The sequence below is a fragment of the Equus asinus genome, chromosome 3 (genome assembly GCF_041296235.1).
Source record: "Equus asinus isolate D_3611 breed Donkey chromosome 3, EquAss-T2T_v2, whole genome shotgun sequence".
Lineage (NCBI taxonomy): Eukaryota > Metazoa > Chordata > Mammalia > Perissodactyla > Equidae > Equus > Equus asinus.
Window position 1 is genome coordinate 99,417,431 of NC_091792.1, and position 14,991 is coordinate 99,432,421.

Consider the following 14,991-nt stretch of genomic DNA (forward strand, 5'->3'; position numbering starts at 1 on the left):
GGTTAAGAAAGGCAAACTCTCCAAGGACTCCAGCGAGTAGAGGAGAGAAAATGAGAGGGCTAGTGGCAGCCTCCAACACCAAAGAGCCGCATGCACTGAGGAAGGATGAGAACCTGCTCTGCCAACCTGGCACCAGCCTTCCTAGCACCTCATGTTTGAGAAATGAGACCCACTGTTTCCTAGCACAGGTCCAGGTGGTAAAAATCCATAGTTTATCCAAGAAGATACCTCCAATCATAATACCAAAATGACAATAAGTTGAGATAAAAAGTGGTTGCAAATAAATCTGTGCTGTTTTAAAATACAATATTTTCAGAATCACAAGTTTAAGATTTTCCCTGTTTTCTACTGTAGCTGAAATATGATCTTTTGAATCAGATTGTTCTAGATGCAAATCCTAGCTCTCCACCAAGAAGCTCTGTGACCTTAGGAAAATGATTGATAAATTGTCTGAGTTTCAGCTTCCTCATTTTTAAAAGGAGCATAAAAAACTTATTTCACAGGGTAATTGTGAGGATAAAATAGGATACAGTTGACGTGAAGCCCACAGAGCTGCTGTGAAGTTATCACTGATACATGGTACATGCTCAACAAAGAAGAGCTACTAGTAGTTTTCAATTTGGGTAAAAATATGATATTAAATGATCTTGCTCATTTTAGGATTAAGATAATCACTGGAAATACTTTGCTTTTGAAATTCTTTCAAGAGATTTTCTCTCAATCATCTTCAATTAATCCTGGAAAATCCATTACTTGCCACATGACATCAGAGCAGAGAAGAGCTTTATAATCACAATCGAGAATGAATTTGAAACAGACGCTGTGTCAGGAGTAAACTGAGATGACCTTTCCAGAAAACATTTTGGCAATAAGTGTCAAAGGCTTCAGAATTCCATTTCTAGAGATATGTCCAAAAGGCATGATCAAGATAGCACTAATGATGTTCATTTCAACTTGTTAAAAATTGGAAACCATCTGTATGCCCAACTACAGAAGTCTGTTTAAAGACATTATGATATATCTAAGGAAGCATTATGTAGTCATTAAAAATATTGTAGAAAAATACTGAATGACCTAAAGAAATAATCACATAGTAAATGAAAAAGCACACTGAAAAACATTATAGTATCCCATTAACAAAATACATTTCCTAGAGAAAAAACATTAAAAGGATACACACCAAAATATTAACATCTTTATATCAACACAGTACGATTATGGCTGATTTGATTTTGGTGTTTTTCTTTTTGCTTTTCTGAGATTTAAATTATTTTTGGCAAAATATGTATTGGTTAGTAGTTTAAAAATAATATAAATGAGGGGCCGGCCCTGTGGCCGAGTGGTTAAGTTCGCGCGCTCTGCTGCAGGCGGCCCCGTGTTTCCTAGGTTTGGATCCTGGGCGCGGACATGGCACTGCTCATCCAGCCACGCTGAGGCAGCGTCCCACATGCCACAACTAGAAGGACCAACAACTAAGAATATACAACTATGTACCAGGGGACTTTGGGGAGAAAAAGGAAAAAATAAAATCTTAAAAAAAACATAAATAAATAATATAAATGAATTTGCTTGAGTTTTAAATTTTACCATTTCATTGAAAATTCAGAAATAATGATGTCCGTATACTCAAGCATAAGTCCACTCATACTTACCTACACATATTTATTCACATTTCCCCGAAAGTCAATATATTGATATACATTATGCATTGCATAAAGAGGCATACTTTCAGTGATGAAAAATTCCTACTAATTTTTCATAGAAAAATTTTATATTTCTTCAAATATTCACTTAAAACCCAATTTTAAGCACTATTTAATAAATAGTTTCATAATATCTTTTAATCCCTCTTCTTTGTAAAGTCTTCAAATGCTGCTGACCTTGCATAATAATTTTTCCCTTACAACATATTAATTATTGTTCTGGCACCTCTGGCCTACTCATGAAATCAGTGAAGTGTGAAATGCCTCTATGCAGAGTAATATTTCATATTTGGTACTTTATGTATTAATTACTTCTCTGTTTTTGCTAATGTAGTCAGAAAAAAAAAATAACCTACCTCATTTTGTAATGAACTGTCAATGAGGAAAACAGCAAACAAGGTACATTTGCTGACCTACTGAAAGCAGGTAAGAGACGAGGTACGTCCACACCAATACGCTTCTTGTTGTCACAGCCTCTTCTTATGTAAGCCTGCTGCTTAATAAGTGAGGGTCCTTCTTATAGCAGTGACTGGCTTTCTTCTGCTTAAAATAACAGATTCGAAGTCTGAAAAGCAAGTAATCTAAGCCATGCTTCATTGTTTTGAGCCTGAAGTCCAAAATAAAATACAAAGTCGAATTCAATGTCAACAGAAGGTACACAGAGTGCAATTCAAAAACTTAACAATTTGCCAAACTATAATCTGCGAAGAGAAAAAATACGGGAAGCTGCTAGTATATTAAAATTCTATTCAGTTGCCACTTCAGCTGCTCAACAGTTAAAATATAAATCAGTTTGACAATCTGAAAGCAGCAGTTTTAATCCTGAATTCTAGGAGCTTGTGTGCTTCTCTCTCTCTCGCTTTCTGTCTCGCTCGTTCTCTCTCTCTTTAATGCCAGTCATTCAGCCTGAACAAAAAAATTCAAGTATGACATTTCTTGATTCAAGAGCTGTGTTAAGCAGTTATAAAGCTGCTGTAATTTACAGCAAAGAATAAAGCTAACCTAAGAGACCTCAGCCCCAATTTGCTAAAACTTATTACACCTCATTGGCCACTGAATAGCCGAAAGAAGAAAAAAGGGAAAAAAAACTTATCTGAATAAGAAACTTTACTAGCATTAGCCTAATGAGAAATGATTGGCTTAAAATTGCTCTGGCTACATTGATAGGTTCAGTTTAACACTATTTACGATGTTATGATTTCCTATTTCCTGAGTTATATAAAAGCCAAAGCAGTTACTGAAACAATACTAATGAGTCGATAGATGTTTTCAGATGTCTGTTTGACTCCTGAGTCTAGTTAAATGTCTCAATATGATATACGCAGTTCTCTACTGAATATCCCGGCTGTTGAATTAATGTAAAGGAAAAACATATATAAAATTATCTTAAGCTATAGTGTCTTTGAGACTATAGATATCCCAATAGAGTTGATTTCATCCACTTATCACTTTAGAAAGCGTTATGAACATGCTAAATAAATCACGAAGGATGTGTGATCATTAATAACTAGCCTCTTGTTAATGACAGTCCACAGCTCTGTGAGGGAGCATGCACTACCTGGGTTGGCACCACACCAGCTTCAATCCACATATTTAATAAGAATTTTCTATTGCAATATGTATTCTCATTTGCCAGAATGATTTGGGTAATGCTAAAGACATGGGACAAACTCATGATCAAAATGTTACTATGTAAAAATAAAGTAACAAGTGGCTAGTTTACCCTAAATTCAGCATTCTTGGTCCAAAAAGATTCTAACATTCTCAGAAACTAATCCATAATGGTAAATCTGGTGTGATGACTTATTTCTCCACAATTTTCTAAAACTTCCATTACATATTAACAGGTGTATAATACATAGTCTTTGTAGTACAAAACCCCCACGAGACATTGATAGACTTAGGCCAGAAATAAAGTTCTAAAGAGTGATTTGAGTGAGTCACAGCATGTACCAATCAGTTGCAATATCTCATGACTTTTGAGATTCTCAGATATGATAACTTTCTAAAATATGGATCAGGTACTAAAGACCATATCCATGGCTAAAAGGAAGGAAACATTCAAAGGTATTAAACACAGACAAATCTATAGCATATGTATTCTTTAGAACATCTACAAAAATTTTCCTTAAGAACATATAAAGTAAACAAAGCAAAGCCCCCTTCACCTATCACCAACCCCACCCTCATCACTCAAGAGGCCGGTGTATTTGCTTTCTATTTTAGGTTACTTACTAATTTCACAACTGATTTATTGGTACAAGTTATTCAATTATGAAAAAAATTCATGTGCATATACATAGATATATAGGATAATTTTAAATAAGTTTAAAAGCAAATCATTTCTTGCCTTTTTTGGTTTGTAGAGTTAAATTGAGTTGATCTGAGAATTACTAAAGAAAATGAGCAACGTATGTTCTGCTTAGAACACAGACAGTAGAATTTCAGATTAAAATCAGAAGACTGTTGATAGAAGGAGGCCAAAGGTTAATGTTTGGAAGCAGAAATCACTTCTCATAAATTGTTGGCTTACAAAAATAAAAGACTTACCCTTTTCTTTTGTTCAAAGTGTATTTGTCCATCCCTGCTACTACCCATGGCAGTTATATAATACACTGCTGGGAGAAAAAAAATGGAATATTTGAATGCCCAAGGATGCATGCAGTGTCATTCTACCAAAGCTTCCAACACTGAAGTGTTTGTATTATTAACATCCTCTAAAATTTACTATAGTGACTAATTTGCTATAGTCACTGGACAGAAATCATGTAGCATGATTTACACTACTACAAAATCTTTACTAACTTGTGCACCATAAATTTGATCATTTTATAATTTAGTGCTAAATCTCTTCTTTTAATGAAAGGAGAGTGATCATGATTATTATTAATGCTATTTTTAGTTAGTTTTAAATTATGCCATTATGATAAAACATTCTACTTAATTTAATATTTCAACTCAAAATTAATTTCCAAAGTCTTTAATTCTAGTCAGTCTGCATAATTACAAGGTATTGTAATACTCTTGCAATTGAATCTCTAAAGTGCATTTAACAATAGAGAGTGTTAGGTGGATATCTTATTTAGGTATTGCAGCTTAGAGTTCGTCTTGGTTTTTCAGAATTCTAACAGACAGCATTCTAATTAAGAAATTAAAAATCTCTCATTCTTGAAGAAAAGATAAACAATGGATAAAGCCATTTATATCATATTCTGATAGAAGCATTGCATGATTTTAGAGGGCTGCGTAATGAATTTTCTGTTTTTTTAAAGAAAATTATGCTTTTGGAAAAATAAACAACAGTTAACATGTCACCTCAGAATGCTCTCTTGTGCCATCTTCTTCCAATTTACAGCATCTGATGAATGGAAAGTGAATTTTGACATTTTGTGGAGAGCAGGAGTTATTTCACATGCTGACAGGTGCTACTGTAAAAGCAACTTGCAACTTAAGACCACCATCTACTGGTTCTGCCCAATGCTGCAAAAGCTATCAGTGTAACATCCAACCGATTTTAAATGCACCCTACTAAAACATCGACAAACACTCTTTCAAAGAATTTACTAAACTGGTCACCTACCTCCTAACCAATAGTTTAATATTCAATTTGCACATTCTTAAAGTCATTCACGATTCTTCAAGAAAATACAACAACTACACTGTTGTTACCTATGGTGATTATTTGTAGATATTTTTTCACATCATAAACATGATACTCTTCAATTAGACTTGATTGAGAGAAAGAGATATCAAAATTTATGCCACCCCACAGAAAAAGATACTCTGTGACACTCAGAATCCTATTTAGGAACGAAATAGAAAGACACTTCGTTAACAAGGCCTCTTTATAGTAATTCATATTACTTTCCACTACTCAAGAGCTATGGTTTAGTATTGACTTTGGTGGGATACTACTGTCAGGAAAGGGACATGGAATTGTAACCTAGGGTCAAAACCTTCTCTGGAGCCTTTTAAATTACTCTGATTAGTAATTTCCAGAGCTAGATAAAAGTCTAGTTCAATTTCCTAAGAGCTTCTACCTTAGCTCTGCTCCCTCTCAACTGAACTCTTGTTTTTAAACTTAGAGACAAAGCATTACATCTATGAAACCTTTGTTTCTTTCATGTACGACCCCACCTTCTTGGAAAAATGTAATTCCTTACTTCCAAGTTCTTCAAATCACTTCATTCATTCATTCATTCAACAAATATTTGTTAAGGGCGCTAGGCTCTGTGGCAGTTAATGGAACACACAGGTAAGTAAAAAATACAATTCCAATGAACATAATCGGGGATTAAAAATTTACTTATATGCTTGTCTGGTTCCACCAAGAAATGAAATATACCATTATAAACAATTTTCTAGTCCTTACATTAAATATACCTTTTAGGAATTTGCAAAACTATGTATCCCCTCCCCAACTTCCACCATTTGAAAGATATGGATAGCCAGTAAGGCCACTGCTTATCACAGACAGGTGAAGTGACTATCTATAGGGCTGTTTTAAGTCCTCTGCTCATCTCTATATATCCTGTGAAGTCTCCATACACACATGGTAATTTTCTATTTCTTTGGGATTTGTTTCCTCATTTTCCCAGTCACCCAGACTTGAAGTCTTGCCTCAGCTTTTCTGATTAAGAGAGAAGCAATGAGACAGAAACTCCCTTATCGTCCCAATACTAAATCTATCAATTTACCTGAATGTCTAACTTTAATTTCTGCCTTCCTGTCTATTTTAATGAAAGACAGGCCCTTCCTATCAAAAGTCAAGTCTCTACTGCACCCTACACATATCAGCCCCTGGATCCTCAAAAAATTTCCTCCCGCAAATAAGATTGTCTTCATACTACATTATCGACTTTCCCCTCTCCATTGGATCATTCTCATTAACAGACAAAGAACCTTTAGTTCTGTGCATTAAAAAAAATCTCCTTAACATTCTACTCTCTGCTACCCCGTTGCATTATCCCCTTCACAGTAAAATTTCTTTACAAAGTTGTCTGTAATCTCTGCATCTATTACATCACCTCCCATTTCCTCCTCATCCTATTCCAGTAGGCCCTCTGCCCCACCATCCACTGAAATTGCACATTAAGATCACCAATGACAGGCTGGCCCCAGGCCTAGGTGGCATAGTGGTTAAGTTTGTGTGCTCTGCTTTGGCAGCCTGGGGTTAACAGGTTCGGATCCCAGGTGTGGACCTACGCACCACTCATTAAGCCATGCTGTGGTGGTGTCCCACATACAAAATAGAGGAAGATTGGCACAGATGTTAGCTCAGGGCCAATCTTCCTCACACACACACAGAAAAAGATCACCAGTGATTTACATGTTTTCACAATCAACAGTGAACATTTCTGTTCTCATCTTCATAGATTTCTCAGCAGCACTGGACCATTCTGTCCTCCTGGAAAGTCTCTCTGTCTTTGGCTCTAAGATACTTCACTCTGCTGGTTTTTCCCTTGTCACTACTACCCATTCCTTTGCTGGCTTCTTATTCTCTGGGAGACCTCAATATTGGAAAGCCTCAGAGTTTGGAGTTGGGGCTCTTTCCCTTCTTTACACCTTTTCTTTAGGTGATTTCATTCAGTACCATGACTTTAAAGAATATCCATATTTCCAGTGATTCCAGCGATTTATTTCTCTAGCCTTGAACTTTACCACAAATTGACTTTTAGATCCAACTGACCTCTAGATATTTCCATTTGAATTTCTAATATTCATCTCATTAACATGGCCCAAACAAAATTTCCAAGACCTGAAAAAGTGTCTCCACCTTGTTTTTTAACATATCACTATATAGCACCACAATCTACCTAGTTGCTCAAGCAAATATTTAGAAATCTTTTCCTTTCCTCTCCATCCTATATCTAATCCATCAGCAAATCTTATTAATTCTACTTCCCAAATATCTCCTGAACCCATGAACTCCACCTCTATAGCTACAAACTGGACAGCTACTATTGTCTCCTAACATATTGCTTGGCTTCTGCTCTTGTTATACTACAATTCCTTTGTCACACGTTAGCCAGAGTGACCTTCTTTAAGACAGAATTTATATCACGTACCTGCTCTATTTAAACTTCCCAAATTAAAACCCCTAACCCTGGCATCCAGAGCCCTGTACAAAGTGGGCTCTGTTTACTGCTCTGTCTTCACCTCTCTATGCTCTTTGCCCACCACGCCCCACACACACTTGCCTTACTTGGGTTCCTCAAGCATGACCCTCCCGTTCTTTCCTCTGGGCTTTTGTACTTGCTGGTGCTTCTGCTGAGACACTTGCCTCCATATCTTTAGATGATTGGTTCCTTCCCATCATTCTGATCTCTGTTATGTGTCAGTTCCTCAGAGAGGCCTTTCTGGAGCATTCAGTGTATGTAATCCTAATCCCTAATCCCTCTCTATCAATTTACTCTTTTATTTTCATGATAGCACTTATTGCTACCTGATATTTTTTGTTTGTTTATTTGTTTATGGTCAGTTCCTTCCTAGTAGAATGTGTATTACATGACAACAAAGAACTTGTCTGCCTTGTTCACCATGGCATCCCTAGCATGTGGAATAGTGCATGACATTTGGTAGATGCTCAATAAATCTTTATGGAATTAATGGATAAATTACTAATTAATTAATTAGTGGCCTTTCCATTCTTCCCCAAAATCAGCCCACATCCAGTGAGGCCAAGACCTGACAATCTTACTTTATGCTATTTATTTATTTATCTAGTCCTCCTTATTCCTGCAGCTACCACTCTAGCCTAGATCCTTATGACTCACATTCTTTACTGCCTCCTTGAAAAGTCTTTCTTCTCCCCGTCTGCATAGCTATACTATGGAGGCAGAACAGCCTAATGGTTAAAGCATAGGTTATTCAGTCAGACTACCTGGGTTTTCAATCCTAGCTCTACCACTTTCTAGCTGTTTGACCTTGGGTAAATTATTTGGCCAGTTTGTGTCTCTGTTTTCTCATCTATATAATGGGAATAATTATGGTACTCATCTCATAGACTTTTGTGAGGAATTGGTGAATTTCCCACGGTAATTCATGGGAAGCATTTGAACCAGAGCCTGGAAGGCACTGATGAGTGTTAGTTTCTTCCCTGCTTGTCTAATTAATCTTTTTAAAACACTGCTCTTCCTACATCACCCCTTACCCATCACACTTTGCAACTCAGGATAAAAAGCTTTCAAGGTCTCTCATTTGCCAAATAATCAAGAATTTGATTTGTCCTTCAAGGCCTTCCTGAGTGTAGTCCCCATAAATTGCTTTACATTACCTTTCTTCCTTATATCATAGGAACACTTCTACTCAGTCCAGTCCATGCACACATGTTTTATTTCAGCCAACATTTACTAAGTGCATGTATTAGAGCCAGTACTATTGCTAGATACATACAAAAATGAAAGATACCTCCTTTGCCTTCAAATTCTTCAGTGTCCCCTAAAGGCCCTTTATTAGTCAGGATTCTCCAGTTACAAGAAACAGAAACTGACTCTGGAAAACTTAACAGAGAAAATAAAGTTATCAGAAGGATATGGGACATCTTATCGAATCCAAGGAAAAGCTGGAAGTAAACAAAAAAACACAAAAACAAAAATTCAGAAAGGCAGAAAGGATAAGAACTACAGTAAATCCTAAGTTATAGGACCTGAAGACAGTATCTTGGGGTCCTAATACCAGAGAGAGTCAGTGTTAACAACTTTTCATCCTTGTGTCACTCTTCTTCTCAAGAGTCAAATCCCAGGGAAATAGCATATATATGAACCCAGCCTGGGCTGCACACCCACCCCTTAGCTAGGAGAAGGCATGGTTTCTAGAGAAAGAAGGATAACTCCTAAAACAAAATTGGAGTGTTCTTATAAGGAAAGGGAAAAATGCATGCTGGAAAAGCAAAAACTATTGACACCCATTATAAAAGTAATAGCCTATATTTGTATAATTAATTCTTTAAACTAGTTAATTTTTACATGCCATGATCCCATATATTCCTCACAATTGCACTGTGAAAGCAAGAGTATGAAGCCAAGGTTCAGAAATGTTAAGAGGTTTGCCCAGTGTCTGGTAGTTAGTAGGCAGAAGAGTTGAAACTCAAAAACAAATTCAACCCCAAGTCCAGGATTCTTTCACCCCTATCTCAGTTGCCCGTTCTCCTAGCTTTCTTTCCCTAACTGCATTTTACTTCCTACACACTAGCCTCTTTTTAAGGTCCAGTTCGAGCCTAACTGTCTCCCTGGAGCCTCTACAAGTTGCCTGAAATTTCAATCATCACTTCTTTCTGGGAACTTCTACAGAAGTTATTTACACCTGACATTTGGCACTTAGCATTGCCTTCTTTCATTGAAATTCTTCTATTTTTATGTAAATGTTCTAAATTCCCAAGAAAACGCTCAGTTGTGGGCTCCTTGTGGAGCAGAACTATTGTACCTTTAGAATTTCTCTTATATCCCTGGTTGAAAAAGGTCCATGAACGTTTCCTGGCACTGGTTGTCTGAGAGGAAATGGACATATCTCTCAGAACATATCTTTTATGTTTGTTCTCTTCTGCCACTGGACCCCCATTCCCCACCAAGGGCGCCAGGGACTTGATTTAGGCAGGAAGGCCGGGGGTATTTCTTATTACCTGAGAAGTCCTGGGTTATCTCCTCTAACAGCTTGCTAGCTAAAACCTTGCAAGGCAATGTGATTCTAAGATAATCAGATATAAAACAGGTTTCAATACATTTCACATTTATTAACTTATTTGATCATGTCCTTTATCCAAAATACTCTCTTAGGCACACATGGAGGCTCAGAAACTCTGGTCAGCACTGGGTTCTCAGAACCAAGTTTGGCCATCGTAGCAAAGTGATGACCTGGAGTTGAAATACCCACAGCTTCACTTTCTAGTCTACTATATAATTAAGTCAGTTTTTATGTTTGTTTTTATTGTCTGTCATTCCCACTATAATATATACTCATCAAGATCAGATATTTTGCCCTTTGTTCCCTGATGTACCCCAAGTCTCTATAACAGTGTCTGGAACATAGTAAGTACTTGATACATATTTGTTAAAAGAGTGAATGGATGAGAAATACAAAAGAGCATCCTATGGCTCAGTAGGCTCAGCAACTACCAGGACAGTTTGTAGCATCAAGTCCAAATGGAGTAGGCAACGGAAAGGTGAAGCCAGGAGGCGTTTTGTAAGATCTTAGAACTGAGATGCAGGGAGCAGTTTATAGGGTCCCTCTAGCCCTGTTCACGAGTGGGAAAGGATTAGGGACATTGAGCTAATTGAGACATAACAACCATTTTGTGTACAGAGAGAAGACATTATTGTTCTCCTTTCTAGAAGAGGAAATAGCATTGGAGGAATCATACTCCCCAGGTTACATACCAAGCAAACTGCAGGGCTAACTAGAGAACCCAGAATATAGGCAAAATTTAGTTCAGTTCAGAGAGCCAATTAGACGTGTGTTAAAACCCTGGCTCTACCACTCACTAACTGTGTGACCTAAAGCCAGTTTCATATTCACTCTAAGCCTCAGTTTCTCAATTGGTAAATGAGAATAAATGTAGTATGTATCCCCTAGATTTGCTAGGAAAATTAAGTGAGAGAATTCACGAAAAACACTTAGTTCAGTGCCTAGACAAAGTAAGTAACCAATATACATTACTGTTATAATAATCATCATTGGTATTTTAATCATCAAACAATATTTATTGAGGACCTACTATAGAGGCTGTTAAGGATGCAAATACCAGTAAGATGTGATTTTCAGCTTTCATATATCTCACAATCTAGACCTCAAACAGATAATTTAAAAACAATGAAAATATGAATGGTAGGGATAAGCTGAAGAAATAGCACAAGGAAAACACCACTACTATGCCCTGAGTAGTCCAGAGGGCTTCCTGGCAGAGATAACTCTGGAGAAACAGTCCATAGGATTATCTAGGAGTTTTTCAAGCAAAGAAATATGAACAAGGCATTGTCATCAAAGAGAGCAGTATGACAAAGCCATACATGCAGGGGGATTATAATCAGTTTCAAGAACAAATTTCAAAACAGAGAAAGTGAGAGATGGGATTGAAGAAGTAGAAACTTGGTAATTAAGGGCATGACAAATTGTATGACAAATTAGGAAACTTGAACCTTCTTTTTTTGGCAACGTGAACTAATATGACGTGTTTAAGAAATAATACAGCATTATCAGATGTTCACTGGCTGGTCACTGACAACTGAGTGGAAGATGAATCTGAAGGGGACGAGAAAAGAAACAGGGTTACTGCAAGAGTCCAAGTGGGAGACAAGGAACAAAAATAAGGCATTGGAGAGGAGAGAAGTCAAAGAAAACATGTGAGCCCCCAGAACTGCTTAACTGCATGTGGTTCAAGTTGAGGTTGGTAGGGTAGATAGTCATGGGGAGTCCAGGAAAATGGAAACAAAAGAAAGGGAAGCTTCTACTGGCCAAATTCCTTCTAGAGAAGTTTGCAAATAAGTTACTCCCAGATATCTGGTGAGAGTTCATTCTCAACCACTCTTATGATGTCATATGCTTGTCTCATTCTTCATGGTGGTGAAGACATGTTTTTGAGGACTTACCAGTCTCCATTGACTTTTACTGTCTTTTCTAGTCAACCTTTGCATTTTAAATGCATTCTACTTGCAAGCAAGAAGAAATTCAAAAGAGCAAGCCTTCCAAATAGGACGCAGAAGATCGAAAGTCATTTTTGTTTTAATGAATTACTACAAAATGGATTACATGCTGTCAGTCTAGTTTCTATAGCTGATAAATGGGAATAGCAGAATCCATGCCTTCCTTTCATGTGAGCAATTGAGCAAGATGTGTAAGGACTTTTAACAACAACAACAAAAGCACTAAAATATTCTAATCCTTTTAAAATATCAAACGCATTGTCAAGGTGATTAAGTATTCATTCGAATAAAGTCTCCTCCCTCTATATTGTGAGATTCTTAAACATAGTTAAATTAACAAGCATTTGTTGGTATCCAGAATGCCAGACTCACTGTAAATTGAGCATGTTGCTTACAGCATATTCTTGTAAGTCCTAACTCACCTAGCTCTGAGGGTTTTCTGATTTTTATTGAAATCCTTTCACTTCTCCTTTCCATTGGTTTTCAAACATCTCAATTTTATAATCCTTGTCTATAGCAAATTAGAATGCTGATCTATTTTCATAATTCTAGATTTTGACTGCACACTTATATTTCAAGATAGTCCACTATTTTCACACAAACATCAAATATAAATTCTAAATCAATAGAATGTGCCTAAAAATGTGAACGTGCATTGTAACTTTGCAAGGTTTTACTCTTATTCATTTTCCTAGCATATATATGACAGGAAAGAGGAGCTGATTATATATTCGTTAAATGAATGAGTGAAAATATTGTCTTAGTCCAAGACAAAGTCTCCGCCAGATAGGTTATCATTCCTAAAATGATACTCAACTTGTAGGGAAAAAAAATTGCCTTGATTTTCCCCTTTCTTATGACAGGATTCATTCAAACTCTTTTTTTTTTTAAAGATTTTATTTTTTCCTTTTTCTCCCCAAAGCCCCCCAGTACATAGTTGTATATTTCTCGTTGTGGGTTCTTCTAGTTGTGGCATGTGGGACGCTGCCTCAGCGTGGTCTGACGAGCAGTGCCATGTCCGCGCCCAGGATTCGAACCAACGAAACACTGGGACGCCTGCAGCGGAGCACGCGAACTTAACCACTCGTCCACGGGGCCAGCCCCTCAAACTCTTGATCACATCTCCCAATGACAAATATTTATCTTCCTCAACGATCTCCATCATGAAGCTATATACTAAGACAACTATATACAGGGGCAGAACTTGGTCTCTATTTTTTCCAAATGATGAGGCATATAGATGGTACTATATTTCAACTTGGCAATGTGTGTGGTGTGTGTACTGTGTAACTTGAGCATCAGAAAGAAGAAATCTATAGGAATCTCTTGTGTAGTGAGAATAAGTATTAGAATATAATTACTCAACAGATCTAGCAACAAAATTCTTCTAAGTAACTTTAATCTACCCCAAAGGTAACTTACAGATTCATATTTCTTTCAAACCATCAACAAGTAGGACCTGCAGCAGGATCCAGGACTCATCATAGGTCCTAGTTTTTAGTCTTTGGGAAACTAGCACATAGCTTTTTCCCTGGAAAGCAAAAGAAAAGGAAAATAAACTATGTTAAGTTTCTTCTGTGCACTTGGCTTTCGATTAGATACTCTTATGAATATTACACTAAGTTGTGATCACTAGGAGAGTAGCCATCTTGAATGTGCTGTCCAAGCCTACCAGTGCCAAACACACAGTGGATGTTCAATAACAATAACAATAGCTGAGAACGGCTGGGTACTCGTTATTCTCTGTGCGCTGTTCCAAGCACTTTTCATCTAACTAATGCATTTGATTCTCATAGCCATGCTACAGAGTAGGTATTATATCCATTTTATAGATGAAGAAACTGAAGCTAAGAGAGGTTAAGCAACTTGCCCAAAGTCACACAAGTAGCAGGGCTAGGATGCAAATTTGCGTAGTCCGACTTCATAGCCCATGCTTAATCTCTATGTTAGACTTGTCAAATGAACAAATCAACATTGTTTCCCTTAGGAACTGGTAACTTTTTATATTGAGATAGCTCCGAAATTGATGCAAATGTACCTTTTCCAAAGCCACAGTGCTCGCCTTCTGTTGCACAGATAAAGCAGTAAGTTTCCCTCTCGCTTTGTAAATCCCAGGTAAAAGCTCTTTCCTCCGCACTTCACCTCTTGTTCTTCACAGCTCAGTACTAATCATCAGCCCATAATGCAGTGTAGAATTGCCAACACCATCCCGATGATGTAGTTATTTCCAATTGGCACTTGGGAGCAGTGAGGATAGGAGGCATTACTCATAGCCAAGAGTACAGATGTTTCTAATTGCTTTCCATTACCAAGAATAACAGCTGTTTACATCTATCAGCAAATAATTCACAAGAGCTCCAGACTATTAAGATAACACACCCCACCTGGTCACCATCACAAGTTGTCAAGGCCAAGATAGAGGCTGCCAGAATCCCCTTCTGTATCTCTGTTCATCAACTGACAGCATGTGTCACCTTCAGATATCCTTATGCTACCCCACAAGCTCTGGCTTCTTGGTGGCCTGACACATCAAATGGACATATGGATTCTTCATGGCTTTGCAGTAAATGTTTTATGGTTATCTTGCAGCCAAGGGCAGCTGACATGGAGGAGCAAGGGACTTGCAAATAGCCTGATGAAAGAATTTCTGC

At 37.3% G+C, this 14,991-nt stretch overlaps 1 long non-coding RNA gene across 1 annotated transcript; it reads right to left on the reverse strand.

Annotated features, from left to right (window-relative positions):
- Positions 1-5,024: 5,024 nt before the first annotated feature.
- LOC139044985 (uncharacterized) lies at positions 5,025-14,511 on the reverse strand. The gene is made up of 3 exons (XR_011502475.1): positions 14,379-14,511; positions 13,763-13,871; positions 5,025-5,061 (listed from the first exon to the last, which is right to left on the reverse strand). It is a non-coding gene; the product is annotated as an uncharacterized lncRNA (long non-coding RNA).
- Positions 14,512-14,991: the final 480 nt, after the last annotated feature.